Source organism: Salvelinus sp. IW2-2015, unplaced genomic scaffold, assembly GCF_002910315.2.
Source record: "Salvelinus sp. IW2-2015 unplaced genomic scaffold, ASM291031v2 Un_scaffold4173, whole genome shotgun sequence".
NCBI classification, from domain to species: domain Eukaryota; kingdom Metazoa; phylum Chordata; class Actinopteri; order Salmoniformes; family Salmonidae; genus Salvelinus; species Salvelinus sp. IW2-2015.
The window spans coordinates 67,328-89,524 of record NW_019945444.1 but is presented as its reverse complement, the minus strand read 5'-3'; the positions used below and the strand labels follow the sequence as shown (position 1 = coordinate 89,524).

The window sequence follows — 22,197 nt, the reverse complement described above, 5'->3', positions numbered from 1 at the left end:
GTGGATGGGAGGGAATAGAAGAGTATACGAGGAGGTGCTACAGGGGTGATGGAGGGAATAGAAGCAGAAGTATAAGCAGGAGTCTTGTAACAGGGTGACTGGCAGGCGAATAGCAAGGTATAAGAGGAGTGTAACAGGGTGATGGGAGGGAATAGAAAGGTATAAGAGGAGTGTAAAGGGTATGGAGGAATAGAAGAGTATAAGAGCGAGTGTAACAGGGTGATGGAGGAGAATAGAATAGTGTAAGAGGTGTAACAGCGGTGATGGAGGCGAATAGAGAGTGTAAGAGGCAGTGTAACAGGGTGATGGAGCGGAGAATAGAAGAAGTTATAAGAGGAGTGTAACAGGGTGAATGGAGCCGAATAGAAGAGTATACGAGGTAGTGTTAACCAGGGGTGATGGAGGCGAAATAGAAAGAGTATCACGAGGAGTGTAACAGGGTTGATGCGAGGGAATAGCAAGAGTATAAAGAGGAGTCCTTAACAGGGTGGAGATTTTGGAGGCGAATAGAGAGCTATAAGAGGAGTGCTAACAGCGGTGAATGGAGGCGAATAGAAGAGTTAAGAGGAGTGTAACAGGGTGATGAGGCGAAATAGAAGAGTACTACGAGGAGTGCTAACAGGGGTGATGGAGGGAATAGAAGAGCTTATACGAGGAGCTGTAACAGGACGTGATGGGAGGGAAAGTAGTATTCATAATGGAAGAGTATTATAGAGTTAGGTGTAACAGGGTGATGGGAGGAATAGAAGAGTATAAGAGAGCTGTTAACAGGGTGATGGAGGGAATAGAAGAGTATAAGAGGAGTGTAACAGGGTGATGGAGGGAATAGAAGAGTATACGAGGAGGGCTTTAACAGGGGTGCATGGAGTTAAAATTAGGATAACTTTGAGCTATTAAAAGCGCGTGTAACATGGGTGATGGAGGGAATAGAAGAGTATACGAGGAGTGCGCTAACGGGGTGTCGTTGTATGTCTCATTTACCGATGAGAGATAGAAAGAGGGAGGAGGTGTAACAGCCTCAGGCTTGGGGGTGATGAGAGAGAATAGAAGAGGGAGGAGTGTAACAGGGTGAGGGAAAAGAAGGAGTAAAGAGGAGGTAACAGGTGGTGGAGAGAACTAGAAGAGGGAGGGGCTAACGGCGGAGGAGTGGACATACACAAGCCAACAAGTAGGCCTAAATGTTTAATATACAAAACATCCTGAACCAAACACCAGAGAGATCCGTAGTTTGAGAATAATGGTCCATCACCCCCCCTCCTCCCAGGTAACCCATACACCCTGCGCGTCAGGGCACCTGGGAAGACCAGCCTCGAAGGGCGCGTCCAACGCCGCAGCGCGGCGTGCTACGCCGGCGCAGCGCTACCAGGACGACGACACGAGTCCGGCGGGGACCTGATCCTTACCACAACACGAACCGGCCCGGGAGGAGCTCCGTCCACATCCCCTTCCCTAACCCATTTAAAATTCCTTAAAAAAAAATTTACAGTACGTCTCCTCTGTGCGACTATAACCCCGAGACAACCAGCCACATCAGAACAACATAAGCTGAGATACCCGCTGGGTTCGCGACCACCCGGACCCCACCCTGGGGATCAAGCAGAGTCCGAGAGTGTGTGACGGTACCTTATTCTGAAAGCCCAGAGTCCATGTAGTGGACTTGCCCCACAAATGCAATTCACCACCTGTTCGCCCTCTTGCTACGTACCTTGCTTTTTTCAGATGAAACTAGGGGAATAGCGAGCAGGCCCATCTGGAGTTAGCATTGGCCCTGAAGATAGAGAAAGAGAGAGAGATAGAGGAAAGAAAGAAAGAAAGAAAGAAAAAAGAAAGAAGAAAGAAGAAGAAAGAATAAAGAAAGAAAGAAAGAAAAGAAAGACAGAAAGAAAGAAAGAAAGAAAGAAAGAAAGAAAGAACCGAAAGAAGGAAAGAAAGAAAGAAGAAAGAAAGAAAGAAAGAAAGAAAGAAAGAAGAAAGAAAGAAAAGAAAGAAGAAAGAAAGAACGAAAGAAAGAAAAGAAAGAAAGGAGAGAAAAGATAGAGGCAGACAGACAGTCTTGTCCAGTGTTGTTAGAGCGAGATAGGTGTTTGATCAGTTGAGATTTGGACGTAGTTGCGGAATGTGTTACTTTTATGGCTGCATTTAAAGTTGGGTTGTTAATGTCGGTAGCTGAACTATCTGTCATATACATTTGATCAATAATGACATCGCTCCTTTCTTCTCCTTTCTTGCCGCTGCACGCATCCCTCCCCCTCTCCAGACGAGGTAATAGGAAGGAAACAGAAAGAGTCAATATTATAGACTGTATTAAAGCTGAATGCTCATAAAGAGGGCCGTAATATACCGGAGAACTTGAACTGAATTGTGAGAAATGGTAACATTTAATGCGTGCCTCTCTCTTTTGATTCATGCTCTGGTTTTGATCTTTCTCTTCCCCTCTCACCACTTTCATTCCATCTGCTTTTGTTATTTACCTTTTTTTGTCTCTCACTTTCGATTTCCCACATCTATATCTTTGATCTTTATTTTTGACTTTTATTTTGTCAATCCTCAATGATTTTATTTATACATGTGCTTTCATTATGTGTTTTAAAACTAAACCAAATCACCCCCCGTCCCCCCGGTCTCTCTCTCTTCAGGCCTTTGACGACCCACTCAGGTGACCAGCCCCCACCACTCCAGCCCGACCTTTCCCCTCCATTCTAGCCTGCTACCACCGCGCCCCCTGGCCCCCACTTCTCACCCATTGGCGCTATCAACAAGGGCCCTGACCTGCCCGGCCATCACAGCCACCGTACCAGTCTACCAGCGGCCTCCCCGCACCGTTCCAGCGGCCCAGAGCCCCAGCGATGTCTAGTCCAGAGTGGCCAGAGGGGTGCAGTGGCCTCACCAAGAAAACTGTGACCGTCCCTGTCCTAAAGGATCACTAGGTTGGGGACTGATTATTACCGTGTTCCTGTATTGTATGAGTGTGTGGTTTATTTGGAGTTGGGGGGTAATGTGGTTGTGCCGTTGCATGTGTGTCTGGTGTTTTGTTAGTTTTTTGTTAGGCGCTCAAAATGTAACAGTGTGATATACAGTACATACATGTGCGTGGTTTTTGTTCTTCGTTTGTGATGTATTCTGTGTGGGTGTGCGCGTGCACGTGTTGTGTTCCCAGTGTGTCTCGCTTTCCGTCTGTGTGTGCTGTTTTCCTATTGTGCTCTGTTTCCAGTGTGCTGTGTGATGCTGTGAGATGTGTGAAGTGTGTGTGGTGTGTGTGTGTGGTGTGTGTGTGTGTGTGTGTGTGTGTGTGTGTGTGTGTGTGTGTGTGTTGTGTGTGGTGTGTGTGTGTGTGTGTGTGTGTGTGGCTGTGTGTTTTGTAGCGCACGTTTTCAGTGATTTCTGTCTTAGCCCTGTTTTTCCCATAGAACTGCAGTGTTGTTAGCTACCCCCTCCCTCTCCTTCTCCTGTTCCCACTGTTGGTCTCAAGCAGCAGGCTGGGTCCCAGTAGGACTCCCCTCTACATGAAAGCCCGTCCTTCCTCCTCGTCCTCTCCAAATGAATAGTTCGTTCTCACAGCGAACAGGGATAGCCAATTGAAAGTGTGGAATAATGAAATGAAAGAAACGGAACAAACAGATACACCTCCCTTCATGCTTCTATTAACTCCAAAATGCAAGCAACAAATATCCCTCTCGAGTTCCAGAAAATATAGAATATCTTTTACCACCTTACCCCCCCTCCATCTCTCTTGACTTTTCTGTGTTCTCGCTCTCTCTCTTTCTCTCGCCCTTCTCTCTATCTTCTCTTTCTCTCTCTCTCTCTCTCTCTCTCTCTCTCTCTCTCTCTCTCTCTCTCTCTCTCTCCTCTCTCATCTTCTCTCTCTCTCTCCTCTCTCTCTTCTCTCTCTCGTCCTCTCCTCTCTTCTCTCTCTCTCTCTTTCTCTCTCATCTTCTTGACAACAACAGTACGCTATTAGCAAGCTGGCTTAATTGCCCTATGTCTTGGCAGAGATTTCAAAACCCAATCTTGCCCGCTAGATTGGAGGAGAGGATTGGACGGAGTAGGGAAGGAAAAGGAGGTACTTCTGCTCTGATTCTTCTGCTGCAATGTGTTGTCTCTCTGTCTTCTCCCTTCTTCTGTCTCCCTCCCTCCCTCTCTCCCTTTCTCCCTCTCTTCTCCCCTTCCCTTCTCTCTCTCCCCTCTCTCTCTCCTCTTTCTCTTCTCCCTTCTCCTCCTTCTTCTCTCTGTCCCTTCTTCTGGTCTCCCTTCTCTCCCTCTCTATCTCCCTCCTCCCTCTCTCTTCTCCCCTCTCTCTCTCTCTCTTCTCTTCTCCCCTCTCTCCCTCTCTCATCTCCCTTCTTTCTGTCTCCCTCCCTCCCCTCCTCTTTTCCCTCTCTTCTCCCTTCTCTCCCTCTCTTTCTCCCCTTCTCTCTCTCTCTCTCTCTTTCTCTTTCTCCCCTCTCTCCCTCTCTCCATCTCCCTTCTTCTGTCTCCCTCTCTCCCTCTCTTCTCCCTCTCTCCTTCTCTTCTCCCCTCTCTTCTGTTTGTTCCCTGTATGGAGCTGTTTGTGCTGAGCGGGGTAGTGGAAAGACCCTTCTTGGTTGATCCAGTGTGCTTGTCCTCTCTCTGAACTCTCCTAACCTAAAAGAAAACTTAGCTGAAAACAAGGTGGTGGCGAGAACGGTCCCTCCCTTGAGGTGTTATTTCTTGCCAGATGAGAGACGATGCCTGATGCGCCGTCGTTTGTGGATGTGGTGTGTGGTGTGGGTGTGTGTGTGTGTGTGTGTGAAGCGCACGTTTGTGTGAATTTCTGCTCCTTTAAAGCCATGTTCTTATAGCCAACTCATTTGAAAGCCTACCCCTCCCTTCTCGTTCTTTCTCTTTCTGTCCTACACTCCATTATTTAACCTTTCCACTTCTGCCCCATTTTCTCATACACACTTCCTCCTCCCTCCTCCCTCTCTTTTCTCTCCTTCCACCGAACCACTCAAAGTATTGCATATTTAAAGTTCATTTCATTTACTCTTTTTTTATCTGTCGTACTCTTTGCCCTGTTCCTTTTCTCTTTAAAATCCATTTCTCTATAATTGCCCAATACCTAATGCTTAATATCTCTCCATCCCTCTCTTCCTCTCTCCATCCCTCTCTTCCTCCCTCCATCCCTCTCTTCCTCCCTCCATCCCTCTCTTCCTCCCTCCATCCCTCTCTTCCTCCCTCCATCCCTTTCTCCCTTCCTCCCTGGCCCTCCCAGGCATCGCATCGTTCCAGTGCTTGGCGGCTCCGGTCATGTGGAACCCTCGGGGCCCTGACCTCAGTAACTGCACCTCTCCCTGGGTCAACCAGGTAGCCCAGAAGGTAAGACCTCCACCTCTACTAGTCCCTCTGTTGGGGGCCTCTGGCCCTGCCTCTGGCCCTGGATTTCTGTGTCCATATGCACACTGCCATTAGCATGTCTCCAAGGCTCTCCTGATTAAAACCCATCACCACCATATCACTAAGGTTTTCACTCATTAGAATGACTCATTTCAACTAGACCCATATTCAAATGCATCCACTCTTCATCCTCCACTTTCTATAGTTAGTCATATGGAAGGCCACTAAGGTCAAGATAATGGAAATGCTATTTTTATTGAGTATATTTAAAGTATATTTAAAGATAATTGAATTACAACTATTTTTATTGAGTATATTTAAAGTATATTTAAAGATAATTGAATTACAACTATTTTTATTGAGTATATTCAAAGTATATTTAAAGATAATTGAATTACACCTATTTTTATTGAGTATATTTAAAGTATATTTAAAGAAAATTGAGTTACAACTATTTTATTGAGTATATTTAAAGTGTATTTTTATTTTAAAAAACGTGAGTCTACTCCGCACCCTCAACTTACCACTCTCAAACATCAGCAACCCCCAACACACACTCCTCTGTGTAGTACCCAGTGGTGGAAATGTGTGTCTCTCTGTGTGTAGATAAAGAGTGGTGAGAATGCTGCNCATCAGCAACCCCCAACACACACTCCTCTGTGTAGTACCCAGTGGTGGAAATGTGTGTCTCTCTGTGTGTAGATAAAGAGTGGTGAGAATGCTGCCAACATAGCTGGGGAGTTGGTGAACCACACACGGGGGCGGATCCACGCTGGTGATGTCAGCTCGTCAGTGCGTCTGATGGAACAGCTGCTGGACATACTGGATGCCCAGCTTCAGGCCCTGCGGCCGGGCAACAAGGAGTCAGCCGCACGCAACTACAACAAGGTAGAAGACACACACGTGCAAACACACACCACACACAGATAGATGTACACACACACAAAGTTGTACAAACACACACACACTCACACATAGACACATTCACACACACTCACAGACAAACTGAACTGGGTGTTTAAAAATGCACGCTAACAGACCTCTAGTGTATAACATCCCTCTAGACTTGCAGTTTGCCATTGTTTTGGTATTACAGTACCCTATAGAAGTGTACTGTAATACTATTGTCCTCCCTCCTCTCAGCTCCAGAAGAGAGAGCGGACCTGTCGGGCTTACATCCAGGTAACTTCCCCTTTAATCCCCACACTTCAAATGGAGAATATCTTCTAGYCTACCAGTGTACTGACTACTGAGAATAATGTGGGAAAGATAACCTCTAGCCCATAGTAGACATATGTGTGTACTGTATAGGATTTCTTTAGGCTGAGATATATCATGTAATGTGTTCACAATCATTCTAGCTGCAGGTGGAGCGCGGTGCAGCGGTGTGTGTGTGTGTGTACGTATGTACGTATGCGCGTGTGTGTGTATGTATGTATGTGTGTGTATGTACGTACGTATGTATGCGTGTGTGTGTGTAAGCGTGCTGCGTGTGTGCGTGTACATGTGCATGTGTCTGCATGCTGCGAGCGTGTGTGTGTGTGYGCGCTGTATGACKGATATCTCTCTGTGGATGCCTCCGTGAAATGTTTCTGTAATAGTTCCTCAGGCTGCTAGTTGCTTTGTAGTTTTCCCTCATGTTCATAGTATCTCTCTGAAATGTGGGGCGGAGTAATAGAAGTGGTAATAATGTTTCTGTGACATAACTCAGCTAGGTTTCACTGTAATGTTATTACTACCGTGATATACGTTGCTATATGAGCCTTGGCTGTGTACTGTTCAGTACAGTATGATATCTCTGGCTATGTGTAAGGGGTAACTTGATAGTATGAAATGATCCTGTGTGTGATATCATAGTATGTATGATGTATTTCTACATATGAATGATTTCTGTCATCCTGCAGCATATGTGTTCCTTAACCWGTCTGTTGTGCATTGGAACAAAATACATACACATCTGCAGTGGTGTACGATCTATGCAAAGTGTGCTGTGTTGTAGTGTGTCACTAGAGCGCCCTTGTTTAGCATTGGTTGTACTGTAGCTTATGAAGCAACACAGATGTAATACAGGATATGGTAAATATATATCATTAGAATGGTTTTAATAGGTTTAGTKTAAGGGGTAATGTATGGTGATTGTGTGAAGAGCATAGAAGTGCASCTGTAATTCTCTCCCTTCCACTGTACAATGAAGAATAATCTATTGACCCTGTGCGTGTCATACAGGCCTGTATAGTACAAGAGAATCACACGATGAATCAAACATACAGGCCTGTATAGTACAAGAGAATCCACGATGAATCAAACATACAGGCCTGCATATTATACAGAGAATACATGGTGAATCAAAACATACAGGCCTGTATAGTACAAGAGAATCACAAGAGATGAATCAAACATACAGGCCTGTATAGTACAAGAGAATCACAGAGATGAATCAAACATACAGGCCTGTATAGTACAAGAGAATCACATGATGAATCAACATACAGGCCTGTATAGTACAAGAGAAATCACACGATGAATCAAACATACAGGCCTGTATAGTACAAGAGAATCACAGAGATTAATCAAACATACAGGCCCTAGTTGTTATAAATTGGATAACAGGTCAAACGTCTACTATAAGAGTAGAGCAGCAGAAAATGTAATGTACAGCAGTAGCATGTGTAATGTAATGTACAGCAGTAGCATGTGTAATGTAATGCAGTGTAATACAGCAGTGTGAACATTAGCGCCCCCTCTGCGTTGCCAGGCGGTAGTGCAGACAGTGGACAACCTGCTACGTACAGAGGCCCTGGAGTCGTGGCAGGACATGAACACTACGGAGCAGGCCCACACCGCCACCATGCTATTGGACGTCCTGGAGAAAGGAGCCTTTCTATTGGCCAACAACATGTACGGCAACCGCTTCACCGACCGGGCCCCCAATATCGGTAAGAAATAGGGGGAAATGGAAGCAGTGGGGTCATTGCATGTGTGTGATTAGTAATTGTAATTAGTAGYAATAGTAATTCCAGTAGGTGGATAGGTGTAGAGCAGGGCATGCTCAATATCCTGGAAAAGCAGAACAACTCTAACCCTTTGTTCCCACGTGCCTGTGTGTGTATCTTAGATCTGGAGGTGCACGTGTTGAACACAGAGATGGACCTTCAGGACCTGTCCTTTCCTCAGAACTACGTGAGCGACAGCACCATCCAGCTCTCCGCCTCCACCATCAAACAGTACAGCCGCAATGGTCAGTAACCTTATCACGGTCCATCACGTCAGTAAACCTACAGCGTCCGTTCACTCCATGACCTGAAGATATGGGCTCGGGGATTCCTTGGTCAGTTCATGACTGAGATATGGGCTCGGGGATCTCCTGGTCACTTCACTGACCTGAGATATGGGCTCGGGATCTCCCGTTCAACTTCATGACCTGAGATATGGTCGGGGATCTCCGTTACTTATGACCTGACTATGGCTCGGGTCTCCGTTCACTTCATGACCTGCGATATGGGTCGGGGATTCTCCGTTCACTTCATGGACCTGAGATATGGGCTCGGGGATCTCTGGTCACTTCATGACCTGAGATATGGGTTTGGGGATCTCCCGTTCACTTCATGACCTGAGATATGGGTCGGGATCTCCCGTTCACTTCATGACCTGAGATATGGGCTCGGGATCTCCGTCACCTCATGACCTGAGATATGGCTCGGGATCTCCCGTCACCTCATGACAGATATGGGCTCGGGGATCGTCCCGTTACTTCATGACCTGAGATATGGGGCTCGGATCTCCCGTTCACCATGACCTGAGATATGGGCTCGGGGATCTCCCTGTCACTTTCATGACCTGAGATATGGGCTGGGATCTCCCGGTCCCTCATGACCCTGAGATATGGGCTCGGGATCTCCCGTGTCACTTCATGACCTGAGATATGGGTTCGGATCTCCCGTTTCACTTCATGACATGAGATATGGCTCGGGGATCTCCCGTTCATTCACTGACCTGAAGATATGGGCTCGGCGGATGCTCCGGTCACTGTATGACCTGAGATATGGCTCGGGGATCTCCCGCTTCATTCATGACCTGAGATATGGGCTCGGGATCCGTCACCTCATGACCTGAGATATGCGGGATCTCCTTCTATGACTGGAGATATGGGCTCGGGATCTCCCTTCACAACATGACCTGAGATAATGGCGCTCGGGGATCTCCCGTTCACTTCATGACCTGAGATATGGGCTCGGGGATCTCCCGGTCACCTCATGACCTGAGATATGGGCTCGGGGATCTCCGTTCACTTCATGACCTGAGATATGGGGTTCAGCGAATTCTCCCGTTCACTTCATGACCTGAGATATGGGCTCGGGATCTCCCGTTACTTCACTGATATGGCGGATTCCGTTCTTCATGACTGGATATGGCTCGGGGATCTCCCGTTCACTTCATGACCTGAGATATGGGCTCGGGGATCTCCCGTTCACCATTATGACCTGAAGATATGGGCTCGGGGATCTCCCGTTCACTTCATGACCTGAGATATGGGTTCGGATCTCCCGTTCTCATGACTGAGTATGGGTCGGGATCTCCCGTTACTTCATGACCTGAGATATGGGCTCGGGATCTCCCGTTCACTTCATGACCTGAGATATGGGCTCGGGATCTCCCGTTCACTTCATGACCTGAGATATGGGCTCGGAGTCTCCCGTTACTTCCATGACCTAGGATATGGGCTCGGGTCTCCCGTTCACTTCATGACCTGAGATATGGCTCGGGGATCTCCTGTCACTTCATGACCTGAAGATATGGGCTCAGGATCTCCCGTTACTTCATGACCTGCGATATGCTGCTAAGGATCTCTCAGTCAATGTTTCCCATTTGCATTTTCATGCGAGTCTAAAATAATCTGCATGCAGTTGACCAAGTTATTGTTTCATAATAACAGGGCCAATCAGATTAATAAAGCGCTGAGACCATTTCTTCCTTGATGGTTTCCTAACAGCACACTCCTAATAGAATAGCTGGAAGAAGTGTAGATGACTATCACCCACAGCCTGACAGAGCAATCTCAGCTCTCGCTCTCTCTCTCTCTCCTCTTGCTCCGTCTCTCCACCATCTTTAATACCACCCCTCTCTCATCTCTTCTCCCGCTTCAAACCCCACTCCTCCTCCCTTTCTCCCTCCATTCCTCTCACCTCCCTAGTCCTCCACCCATCCCTCCCTCTCCCCTTCTCTGTTTTTTGTCAGCGCTCGGCTCTGCAGTGGGAACCAGATTAGAATGATTGAAACAAACGCACATGAAAAATTCATATGGAATAATAGGAGATCTGTGAATGCTTGAGGGATGAATGTTCCATTGCCCTCTACATTAAATCTCCCCTCTTTCCACCAGTCAAAATGAAACGGTTCTTACATCATTCTAACCTTCACTAACTCTCTCTCTCCCTCTGTCACTCTGCCTCTCTCCTTTCCTCCTTTCCCCCTTATTATTCCCCTGCCTCTCTCTCGCTATTTCTGTCTTCTTCTCTTTTACTATTCCTCCTTTTCCTCTCCTTTACCTCTTTCTCTTTTCTCTTCTCTCTTCCTTCCCCTTCTTCTCATTTACCTCTTTATGTTATATCTCCTCTCTGACTCCTCTCTTCCCCTTCCTCTCTCTTTACCTCTTTATGTTCTATCTTCTCCTGACTCCCTCTCCTTCCCCCTTCCCTCTCCTTTACTCTTTATGTTCTATCTCTCTCTCTGACTCCCTCTCTCTGCACCTTTCCCTCTCCTTTACCTCTTTATCGTTCTATCTCTTGTCTGACTCCTCTCTTCCCCCTTCCTCTCCTTTACCTCTTTTTTCATCGTTCCTCTACTCTCTCACTCTGCTCTCCTCTCTCCTCCCCTCTCCCTCTTTTACTCTTCTATGTTCTTCTACTCTTCTCTCTCTGTCTGACTCTCTCTCTTATTATGCTCCCTTCACACACATATTTCTGTTTCTTTTTTCTCTTTTTCCTTCCCTCTCTCATTTCCTCTCTTATCTCTCTCTCTTTCTTCTATCTGCCTCTCCCCGTCTCTCTCTCTGACCCTTTGCTCTCTACCCCGTCTCTCCCTGTCTCTCCCCATCTCTCATCTCTCCCCCTCCAGGCCACGTCAAGGTAGTGTTTGTTCTTTATAAGAACTTGGGCTCCTTCTGTCTACGAGAACGCCACGGTGAAGATGGAGCTGGAGGCGAACGGGGGCGGGGGCTTGGCGGTCAACTCCCACGTCATCGCCGCCTCCATCAATAAAGAGTCCAGCAGAGTGTTCCTCACTGAGCCGGTGGTGTTCACACTCAAACACTTACAGGTATACACTTACAGAWACATGTAATGTTATACGCTAACATACTTACAGAACRGCTCATAATAATGGCCGGAACATAGCAAATGGAATGGCATCAAACGCATGAAAACCATGTGTTTGATGTATTTGATACCATTCCACTCATTACGCTCCAGACATTACCATGAGTCCATCCTCCCCAATTAAAGTGCCACCAACCTACTGTGACTCACACACATACAGTCCACAAACTCTCCCATACACACAATACACACCCATACACACAATACACACCCATACACACAATACACTCCCATACACATAATACACTCCCATACACACAACACACTCCCATACACACAATACACTCCCATACACACAACACACTCCCATACACACAACACACTCCCATACACACAACACACTCCCATACACACAATACACTCCCATACACACAATACACTCCCATACACACAATACACACTCATACACAGTACATTCCCATACACAAAACACTCCCATGCACACAATAACCTCCCATACACACAATACACTCCCCTACATACAATACACTCCCATATATACAATACACATCCATACACATAATACACTCCCATACACACAATACACTCCCATACACACAATAAACACCCATACACACAATACACACCCATACACACAATACACACTCATACACAGTACATTCCCATACACAATACACTCTCATACACACAATACATTCCCATACACACACTACACTCCCATACACACAATACACTCCCATACACACAATACACCCCCATACACACAATACACACCCATGCACAATACACTCCCATACACACAATACACACCCATACACACAATACACACTCATACACAGTACATTCCCATACACAATACACTCCCATGCACACAATACACTCCCATGCACACAATACACTTCCATAAAAACACTACACTCCCATACACACAATACACTCCCATACACACAATACACACCCATACACAATCCATTCCCATACACAATACACTCCCATGTACACAATACATTCCCATACACAATACACTCTCATACACACAATACACTCCCATAAACACAATACACTCCAGTATACACACTTCACTCACAATACACTCCAATATACACACTACACTCACATAAAAATTACACTCACATACACTTGCATAAACCGAAATCTTACAAGATCGAATCCCCGAGCTGACAATTTTAAAATCTGCCGTTCTGTCCATGAACAAGGCAGTTAACCCACTGTTCCTAGGCCATCATTGAGAATAAGAATTTGTTCTTAACTGACTTGCCTAGTTAAATTAAGGTAAAATAAATAAACAAATAATAATAAATAAATAAACAAATTTACATTGACATAATGTACACATACTGGAGGTTAAACACTACACCACATACTGCACTGTATTAGACTAACAAGCCCATACACATACTGTACTGTATTAGACAAACAAGCCCATACACATACTGTACTGTAGTAGACTACTAACAAGCCCATACACATACTGTACTGCTATTATACAAACAAGCCCAAACACATACTGTACTGTAGTAGACAACAAGCCCATACACTACTACTTAACTGTATAGACAAACAAGCCATACACATACTGACTGTAGTAGACAAACAAGCCCATACACATACTCTGTACGTATGTAGACAACAAAGCCCATACACATACTGACTGTATTAGACAACAAGCCCATACACATACTGTACTGTAGTTAGACAAACAAGCCCATACACATACTGTACTGTAAGTAACAAACAAGCCCATACACATACTGTACTGTAGTAGACAAACAACCCATACACACATACTGTACTGTATTAGACAAACAAGCCATACACATACTGTACTGTAGTAGACAAACAAGCCCATACACATACTGTACTGAGTATGACAAACAACCCATTACACATACTGTACTTAGTAGACAAACAAGCCCATCAACATACTGTACTGTAGTAACAAACAAGCCCATACACATATCTGTACTGTAGTAGACAAACAAGCCCACACATACTGTACTGTAGTAGACAAACAAGCCCATACACATATCTGTACTGTATTAGGACAAACAAGCCCATACACATACTTACTGTAGTAGACAAACAAGCCCATACACATACTTACTGTATTAGACAAACAAGCCCATACACATACTGTACATAATAGACGCAAGCCATACAATTGCTACGAGTAGACACAAGCCCATACACATTTGTACTGTAGTAGACAAACAAGCCCATACACATATCTGTACTGTAGTAGACAAACAAGCCATACACATACTGTACTGTGTAGTAGACAACAAGCCCATACACATACTGTACTGTATTAGACAAACAACCCAACACATACTGTACTGTAGTAGACAAACAAGCCCATACACATACTGTACTTATATAGACAAACAAGCCATACACATTACTACTGTAGTAGACTAACAAGCCATACACATACTGTACTGTATTTAGACAAACAAGCCCATACACATACTGTACTGTAGTAGACAACAAGACCCAACACATACAATATTATGACTGATTAAGACAAACAAGCCCATACACATACTTACTGTGTAGACTAACAAGCCCATACACATACTGACTAGAGAACAACAAGCCCATACACATACTGTACTGTAGTAGACAACAAGCCCATACACATACTGTACTGTAGTAGACAACAAGCCCATACACATACTGTACTGTTAGTAGACAAACAAGCCCATACACATACTGTACTGTAGTAGACAAACAAGCCCATACACATACTGTACTGTAGTAGACAACAAGCCCATACACATACTGTACTGCTAGTAGAACAAACAAGCCCATACACATACTGTACTGTATAGACAAACAAGCCCATACACATACTGTACTGTAGTAGACAAACAAGCCCATACACATACTGTACTGTATTAGACAAACAAGCCCATACAACATACTGTACTGTAGTAGACAACAAGCCATACACACTACTGTACTGCTATTAGACAAACAAGCCCATACACATACTGTACTGTAGTAGACAAACAAGCCCATACACATACTGTACTGTGTAGACAAACAACCCATACACATACTGTACTGTAGACTAACAAGCCATACACATACTGTACTGATTAGACAAACAAGCCATACACATACTGTACTGTAGTAGACAAACAAGCCCATACACATACTGTACTGTAGTAGACCAACAAGCCCATACACATACTGCTACTTAGTAGACTAAACAAGCCCATACACATATCTACTGTAGTAGACAAACAAGCCCATACACATACTGTACTGTAGTAGACAAACAAGCCCATACACATACTGTACTGTAGTAGACAAACAAGCCCATACACATACTGTACTGTAGTAGACAAACAAGCCCATCACCATACTGTACTGTAGTAGACTAACAGCGCCATACACATATGTACTGTAGTAGACAAACAAGCCCATACACATACTGTACTGTAGTAGCACTAACAAGCCATACACATATTGACTGTAGTAGACAAACCAAGCCCATACACATACTGTACTGTAGTAGACAAACAAGCCCACACATACTGTACTGTAGTAGAACAAACAAGCCCATACACATACTGTACTGCTAAGAACAACAAGCCATACACATACTTACTGTATTAGACTAACAAGCCATACACATACTGTACTGTAGTAGACAAACAAGCCCATACACATACTGTACTGTAGTAGACAAACAAGCCCATACACATACTGTACTGTAGTAGACTAACAAGCCCATACACATACTGTATACAGAGCATCAAACACTACGTCCCACACACTGTACACCTGTTCTGTTACGTACACATGCATTACAAATATTTCACCTCTCACCCCTTCTCTCTCTCTCCCACATATTTGCCAACTGTTTAAATAGGCCTGTATTATTTCTTCCCTGTCATCGCTGTACTGTATATAAACATGTTTAAATGGATTGCAGCACTTTATGTTTGTTATTTACTTGTGTTGTTATAAAGCCTGCGACAGAACCATTTACCTGGGTATCAATAAAATTAATTAATTTCATTTAAATTACCCCCCCCCCCCCCTCCTCACTTTCTCCCTCCAGTTGGAGAACCACTACAGTCCCAACTGTTCGTTCTGGAATTACTCTGAGCCGTCTGTGGGATACAGGCCAGTGGTCGTCTCAGGGCTGTAGACTCTGGACACCAACAGCACACACACCACCTGCTCCTGTTCCCACCCTCACCAACTTTGCTGTGCTCATGCCCCCACCAGCCTGTGTAGGTCCAGTGGATATACACACACACACACACACAACACACACACACACACACACACACACACACACACACACACAACACAACACACACACACACACACACACACACACACACACACACACAGACAGACACACAGACACACAGGCACACACCAAAGTTATTATATTAGTAAATAAAACCCGAAAATCATCAGCCGTGCTCAATGTGTTTTAGAGAATTGGCAGTACGTCCTACGGCCTCACAACCGCAGCCCCACGTGTTATTACGCCAGCCCAGGATCTCCACATCCGCTATACTGAAACTGTTATCTTTGACTCCAAAACTAACTACAATAATAAAAACCATCAATAATTATGTTCAGTTGTAATATTTTGGGGGAAAATAGAATGGGGTTTTCAAGATTTTTATAGGGTTTTCAAGCTTCGGAACCTGGCGAGTCACGTTGAGATTGATCATTAAAAGGTAAACTCAGCGAGATGACGTTGCCTATGAGCCGCACACCATATATTGGCGCGCTTTGAGTGGATAAGAAATATACAGTGCCTTGCAAAAGTATTCATCCCCTTGGCGTTTTCCTATTTTGTTTGCATTACAACCTGTAATTTAAATGATTTTTATTTGGATTTCATTAATGGACATACACAAAATAGTTGAAATCGTGAAGTGAAATGAAAAAAAAACTCTGTGTTCAAAAAAATTCCTTAAAAATTTTAAACGGAAAGTGGTCGTGGGTATATGTATTCACCCCCGTTGCTAATGAAGACCCCTAATAAAGATCTGGTCAACCAAATTACCCTTCAGAAGTCACATCATTAGTTAATAAAGTCCACCTGTGTGCAAATCTAAGTGTCACATGATCTAAGAATATATACACCTGTTCTGAAAGCCCCAGTGTCTGCCAACTCCAGTAAGCAAGGGCACCACCAGCAAGCGGCACCATGAAGACTAAGGAGCTCTCCGAACACGGTCAGCGACAAAGTTGCTAGAGAAGTACAGATCAGGGTTGGTTATAAAAAAATATCAGAAACTTTGAACATCCCACAGAGCACCATTAAACCTTATTAAAAAATGGAAAGAATATGCACCACAACAAACCTGCAAAGAGAGGGCCGCCCACCAAAACTCACGGACCAGTCAAGAGAGGGCATTAATCAGAGAGCAACAAATAACTCGCAATGAGCTGCAAAGCTCCACAGCGGAGATTGGAGTATCTGTCAATAGGACCACTTTAAGCCCTACACTCCACAGAGCTGGGCTTTATGAAGAGTGGCCAGAAAAAAGCCATTTGCTTTTTGTGTTCGCCAAAAGGCAGTGTGAGACTCCCAAACATAGCAAAGAAGGTACTCTGGTCAGATGAGACTAAAATTGAGATATTTGGCCATCCAGGAAAATGCTATGTCTGGCTCAAACCAACACCTCTCATCACCCCGAGAACCCCATCCACAGTGAAGCCATGGTGGTGGACGTCATGCCTGTGGCCATGTTTTTCATCGCAGGAGCGACGGAACTGCGTCAGATTGAGATGAATGATGGCGCGCTAAATACAGGAAATTCTTGAGGGAAACCTGTTTCAGTCTTCCAGAGATTGAGACCTGGGACGGAGGTTCACCACAGCAGGACAAGACTCTAAACATTACTGCTAAAGCACACTCGAGTGGTTTAAGGGGAAACAATTTAAATGTCTTGGAATGGCCTAGTCAAAGGCCCAGGACCTACAATCCAATTGAGAATCCTGGTATGACATAAATATTGCTGATGAATCGAGGGGTGTCTTCTAGTCCCGCCGATCTGTTGAAAAAACCGTTTCTTAACAGAAGCCAAACGAATAACAAAAAACCAAAGTGAGAAACACTACCCCTGAAGTGAGCTCCAGTTTTGAACATTAGAAACATAGCTGTTTTACAACGTTGATAATGAGATGGCAAATACATCCTCTATCAGCTAGATGCAGGCAGAGTGTGCCAAAATGGTCGTCTCAGCTTGTGAACTTTTTCGACGTATCTTCCGGTTGCTCCTGTCCCCAACGCTTCAAATCTTGTCTCTCGACCTACACACATACGTTGTAAAACTTTCGATTCACATAGGTACTTGTAGCAAAACCTCATGAAGGTATAGGGAAAATTTGTACTATCGAGACTAGCTAGGCTCCACGCCAATGCACCAACTACCTGCATCGCCCGTCGTTTACATTTAACATGATTGGCTGGCGAAAAGTGCGCATTGACTGTAGATACATGAATGACAGTCATCCAATCTAGTCTGAAATAGATAAATTAAACGCTTTGCTCATTAAAAAAATCACCCTCTCTGCGAGTAGCCGTGAAACGGCACTGACCGCCAAACTGGTGTTGACTAAACATGAATCGTTTACTTACGGGCTTTTCCCAACAATGTAAGAGAAAGAAAAATAGAGAAATAATTAACAAGTAAAACACGTTATAATTAATAGAGACACAATGATAAGACAAAATTTAGCGGTGAGGACATACAAGTTTGCCACCCAGTACCATGATCGATACGTGCAGGTTTGATAGCCGACTCTCAAGCTTTTCAGTTTTTTTTCTCGGGTGAAATTGATTTACCTGTTCGGTAGGGTACATACTGGCAATACACAATAGACAAAGAGAGAATAGAATATAACATATATATTAGCATATTCTTCCAAAAAGCAGCTAGATCCCAGCGTTGTGCATGAGTCGAAAACAGTTAGAGAAAAAGTTCGAATTGCTAGCGTAATTACAAATCTATAAGTCACACAAAGTATGCTCTTCGGCTCAAACAATATTTATCTCTATCAATCTGCTTTTATATTAGTCACGTCAGTGCTCCTATGTACTTGAGGGGCAACGTAGGAAGGCTGTTCAGGTGCCGGTATATCTATGTTCTCAAGCCACTGGGTTAGCAGAGAGAACAGTCTAATGAATCGTCTGGGGTGGCTGAGTCTTGGACAATTTTAGGGCCTCCTCTGACACCTCCTGGAATGTAGAGTCGCTGGATGCGAGGAGATCGGCCCAGTGATGTACTAGGCCGTACCACACTACCCCCTGTGTACATTGCGTAGCGCCTGCGTCGGATGACTCCAGCAAGACAGCCCTTGCGTGGACGTACGCGAAGAAGCCCTCAAAGGTGACACCAACAGCCAGTCAAGATTGCTCTCAATGATGCAGCTGTAGAACCTTTGAGGAATATGAGAAGCCCAGGAGCCCAATCTTTTCAGTCCTTCACTGAGGAACGATCTCAGAACCCAAAGGAGAATTACGTATACTCGCCCTCCTTCTATTCTCACTAGATGTTCCGGGAGTCCTGTCTTGAGTCGGGAGGTTCAAAAGAGATAAAAAAATAGGTGTAAATCGATTGCCCATTTCGTATCAACTATCACTGCACCTGAGTGCCATAAAAAACTAATGAAACATGCAACGATGAGATGCAGAGTCATCACCACACAAACCAGACTGGTGGAATATCCATAAAGCCCTAACGAACCGATCTAGGATTTTTATAGCACAGCATAACACACCTTACAACTGACGAGTTTTCTTTTGGTCAAGAGCACCGCCCATTCAAGCCTTAACAGCCTATATATTCTAATGTCCTATCGCCCTCCAGGGTTTCCCTACAGTTATAACACCTCTGGAGAGAGTACTCAACTCAATGAGCTTGAGACGCGCTACCTGATAAGTTCCTTTCCTGAGGTATCCGTACTGCACTCCTAGCACATACTCACATATTCTGGGTGACTATAAACACTCCACACGAACTAAAGCTCTGTCCTGACTAACAACTGTCCTCCCTCTCCCTCCTTCATGTCCCACTCGCCTGCTACAATATCTATAGGTTCGACCTGCACCCATTGAGGACTCTACACCAGATCCTCCCGGCAACTCAGCGAAGAGCAGGCAATATCGCTTGATTATTGAAATTCACCTCCATCTTTACTAGATGCTGTTCTTCACTAATCTCATGGCAACTCCCCTACCAAGTCTTCTCGTTACCGACCACTACCGTGTAATCCTTTTACCCCTCTCCAACTCCTAACAGCCCGACATTACCACCAGCGTTGGCCAGCACACTGCCACCCGCTGAACCAGGTGCGCGTGGTATCGCGCCGTCCCAACCTTCCCTCTCTCCACCGCTCTCTCTCCTCTTCCATCCTATCATCTCTTCCTCTGCTCAAAACCTGCTCCAACCTATCCCCTCCTAATTCTGCCTCCTCAACCCTCCTCTCTCCCTTTCTGCACCAATCCTTTGACTCTCTATGTCCCCTGATCCTCCACGGCGCGGCTCAGGCTCCTCCCCTCCTGCTCCCGTGCTCGACGACCTCATGCGAGCTCACAGAACAGGGCTCCGGCAGCGAGCGGAAATGAGAAAACTCGCCTCCCTGCGCCCTCTGTGCATCCATTTCACTCCCTCCTCTCTACATTCTCCTGCTCCCACCTAGTCTGTCGTCTGCATCTAACCAACGCCCACAATTAAAACACCTGCCACAGGATGGCCTTACATCCTCTAACCCACTCATAAATTCCAAGCATCTTCGACATCTTAATATCGCCCCTAGGAAGCTCTGCGGCACGCACTCATCGGTCCCTCACGGCTCGATGCTCCCGAATCCTGCCTCCCCCAGACCCAACCCCATCACCCAGCCCGCCTCCCCTTCATGCATGTATGACGTACTCGATCCAACGCGACTCTTTCGAAAGACGACACCAAGGTCTCGCGCACGATCCATCCGATCCTCGTTCTAAGAGTCCAAAACTGCATCAACGGCTCTGGCTCTGCTCACATGCAACTCAGACCCTGTGCTCCTTGATGATGCCTCTGTCTACCCCTCTCTCTCTCAGATATGACCAGCTACGGCGTCTGTTAACGGCCGGCCTGTTGCCACCGGCAAGGTTCCAACAACCTGCCATTGCCGACACCCACATCATCCCCTCCTCTCTTCTCCAGACCATTCTCGGAGACCTTACCCTACCTCACCTCGCTCATCACTCATCCTTGACCGCTGGCTACGTCCCTTCCGTCTCAAGAGTATCGAGATGTTGCACCCCTTTCTGAAAAAACTTACACTCGATCCCTCCGATGATCACAAACAACACTAGCTCGAACCAGTATCCACCCACACATGGCATCAATTTACTCTCCCCAAACTCGCTCGCCGTGGTTGAACGTACCACAACACAAGTGTGGCCAAGACCTTGGCCCGACGAACACTTTCAGCATCTGACTTCCCATGATCCCTAACAAGTGCAGTCAGTTTCAAGACTACAGTCATTCAACTGAGGACTGACGTTCGCCAGTTCTCTTTGTTCACGAGGCGCTCCGCCACTGCTAAAGCAACTCTCCTCTCCTCTGCTTCGCATCCTTCTTAGGACCTATCGGCTGCCTTGAGTAACTCCTCGAACCATCAAGATTCCTCCTCGTCCACCCTCTCCCGCTATGTCCGCTAGGCATCTCCGGCGCGGCCCACGCTTGGAATTAGCCGGCTGCTTCTATCCTCCGACACGGTCGCTTCCTACCAGTGGATCCATCGAACGACGTATTGACAAAAGAATCTGCTCAGGCGCACCCCACGTGCTTCATCACCACTGTGAGCGAGTCCTCCCCCGGGACTCTGGCTCCTACGCTGACCCTCTCCTATTCTGCTTGCTAGTACTCTACCTACAGTCATCGTTCGGCACGTGATCTGTCACCGAATTTTCCTCACAGAGCCGTCTCTCCATAAATGCGACTGTGCTATGCAGACGACACACAATTAATCTTCTCCTTTCCCCCCTCTGATAACCAGTGTGAATCGCATCTCTGCCACTGTTCTCCGTTGCAGGACATAATGCTCGTGTCGTGGATGACGGGGCCATCACCACCTCAAGGCGTTTGGAAACTCGTACCACGCGCAAGACAGGACCGACTGCCACTTCTCCTGCACCGCGGGAAGGACTGCCCTTATTCCATGATTGCTTCTGGCTTCCATCATCGTGCAGTGGCGACACACTCCATTGTGTCCTCCTCCAGATGTGCTAAGAACCTTGGCGTGAAATCCTGGACAATACACCCTCCACACGGTCTCGTTCGAGCGACTTATACATCAAAGGCGTATGCAGACCCCGTTCCTGTAGGTTCCACAACAACAAAAAGAGTACGACCCTGCCTCACGCAGGAAGCGGCGCAGCGTCCAAATCAGGCACTTGTCAATCTCCCGTCTGTTACATACACACTCTGGACTGGCTCACACCGTAGTGCCATTA

The 22,197-nt window shown here is 45.8% G+C and overlaps 1 pseudogene; it reads left to right on the top strand.

The window, feature by feature from the left end:
- The first annotated feature begins 1,237 nt into the window (after positions 1–1,237).
- Positions 1,238–22,197, top strand: part of LOC112076975 (adhesion G protein-coupled receptor L1-like) — a 46,077-nt pseudogene continuing 25,117 nt past the window's right edge.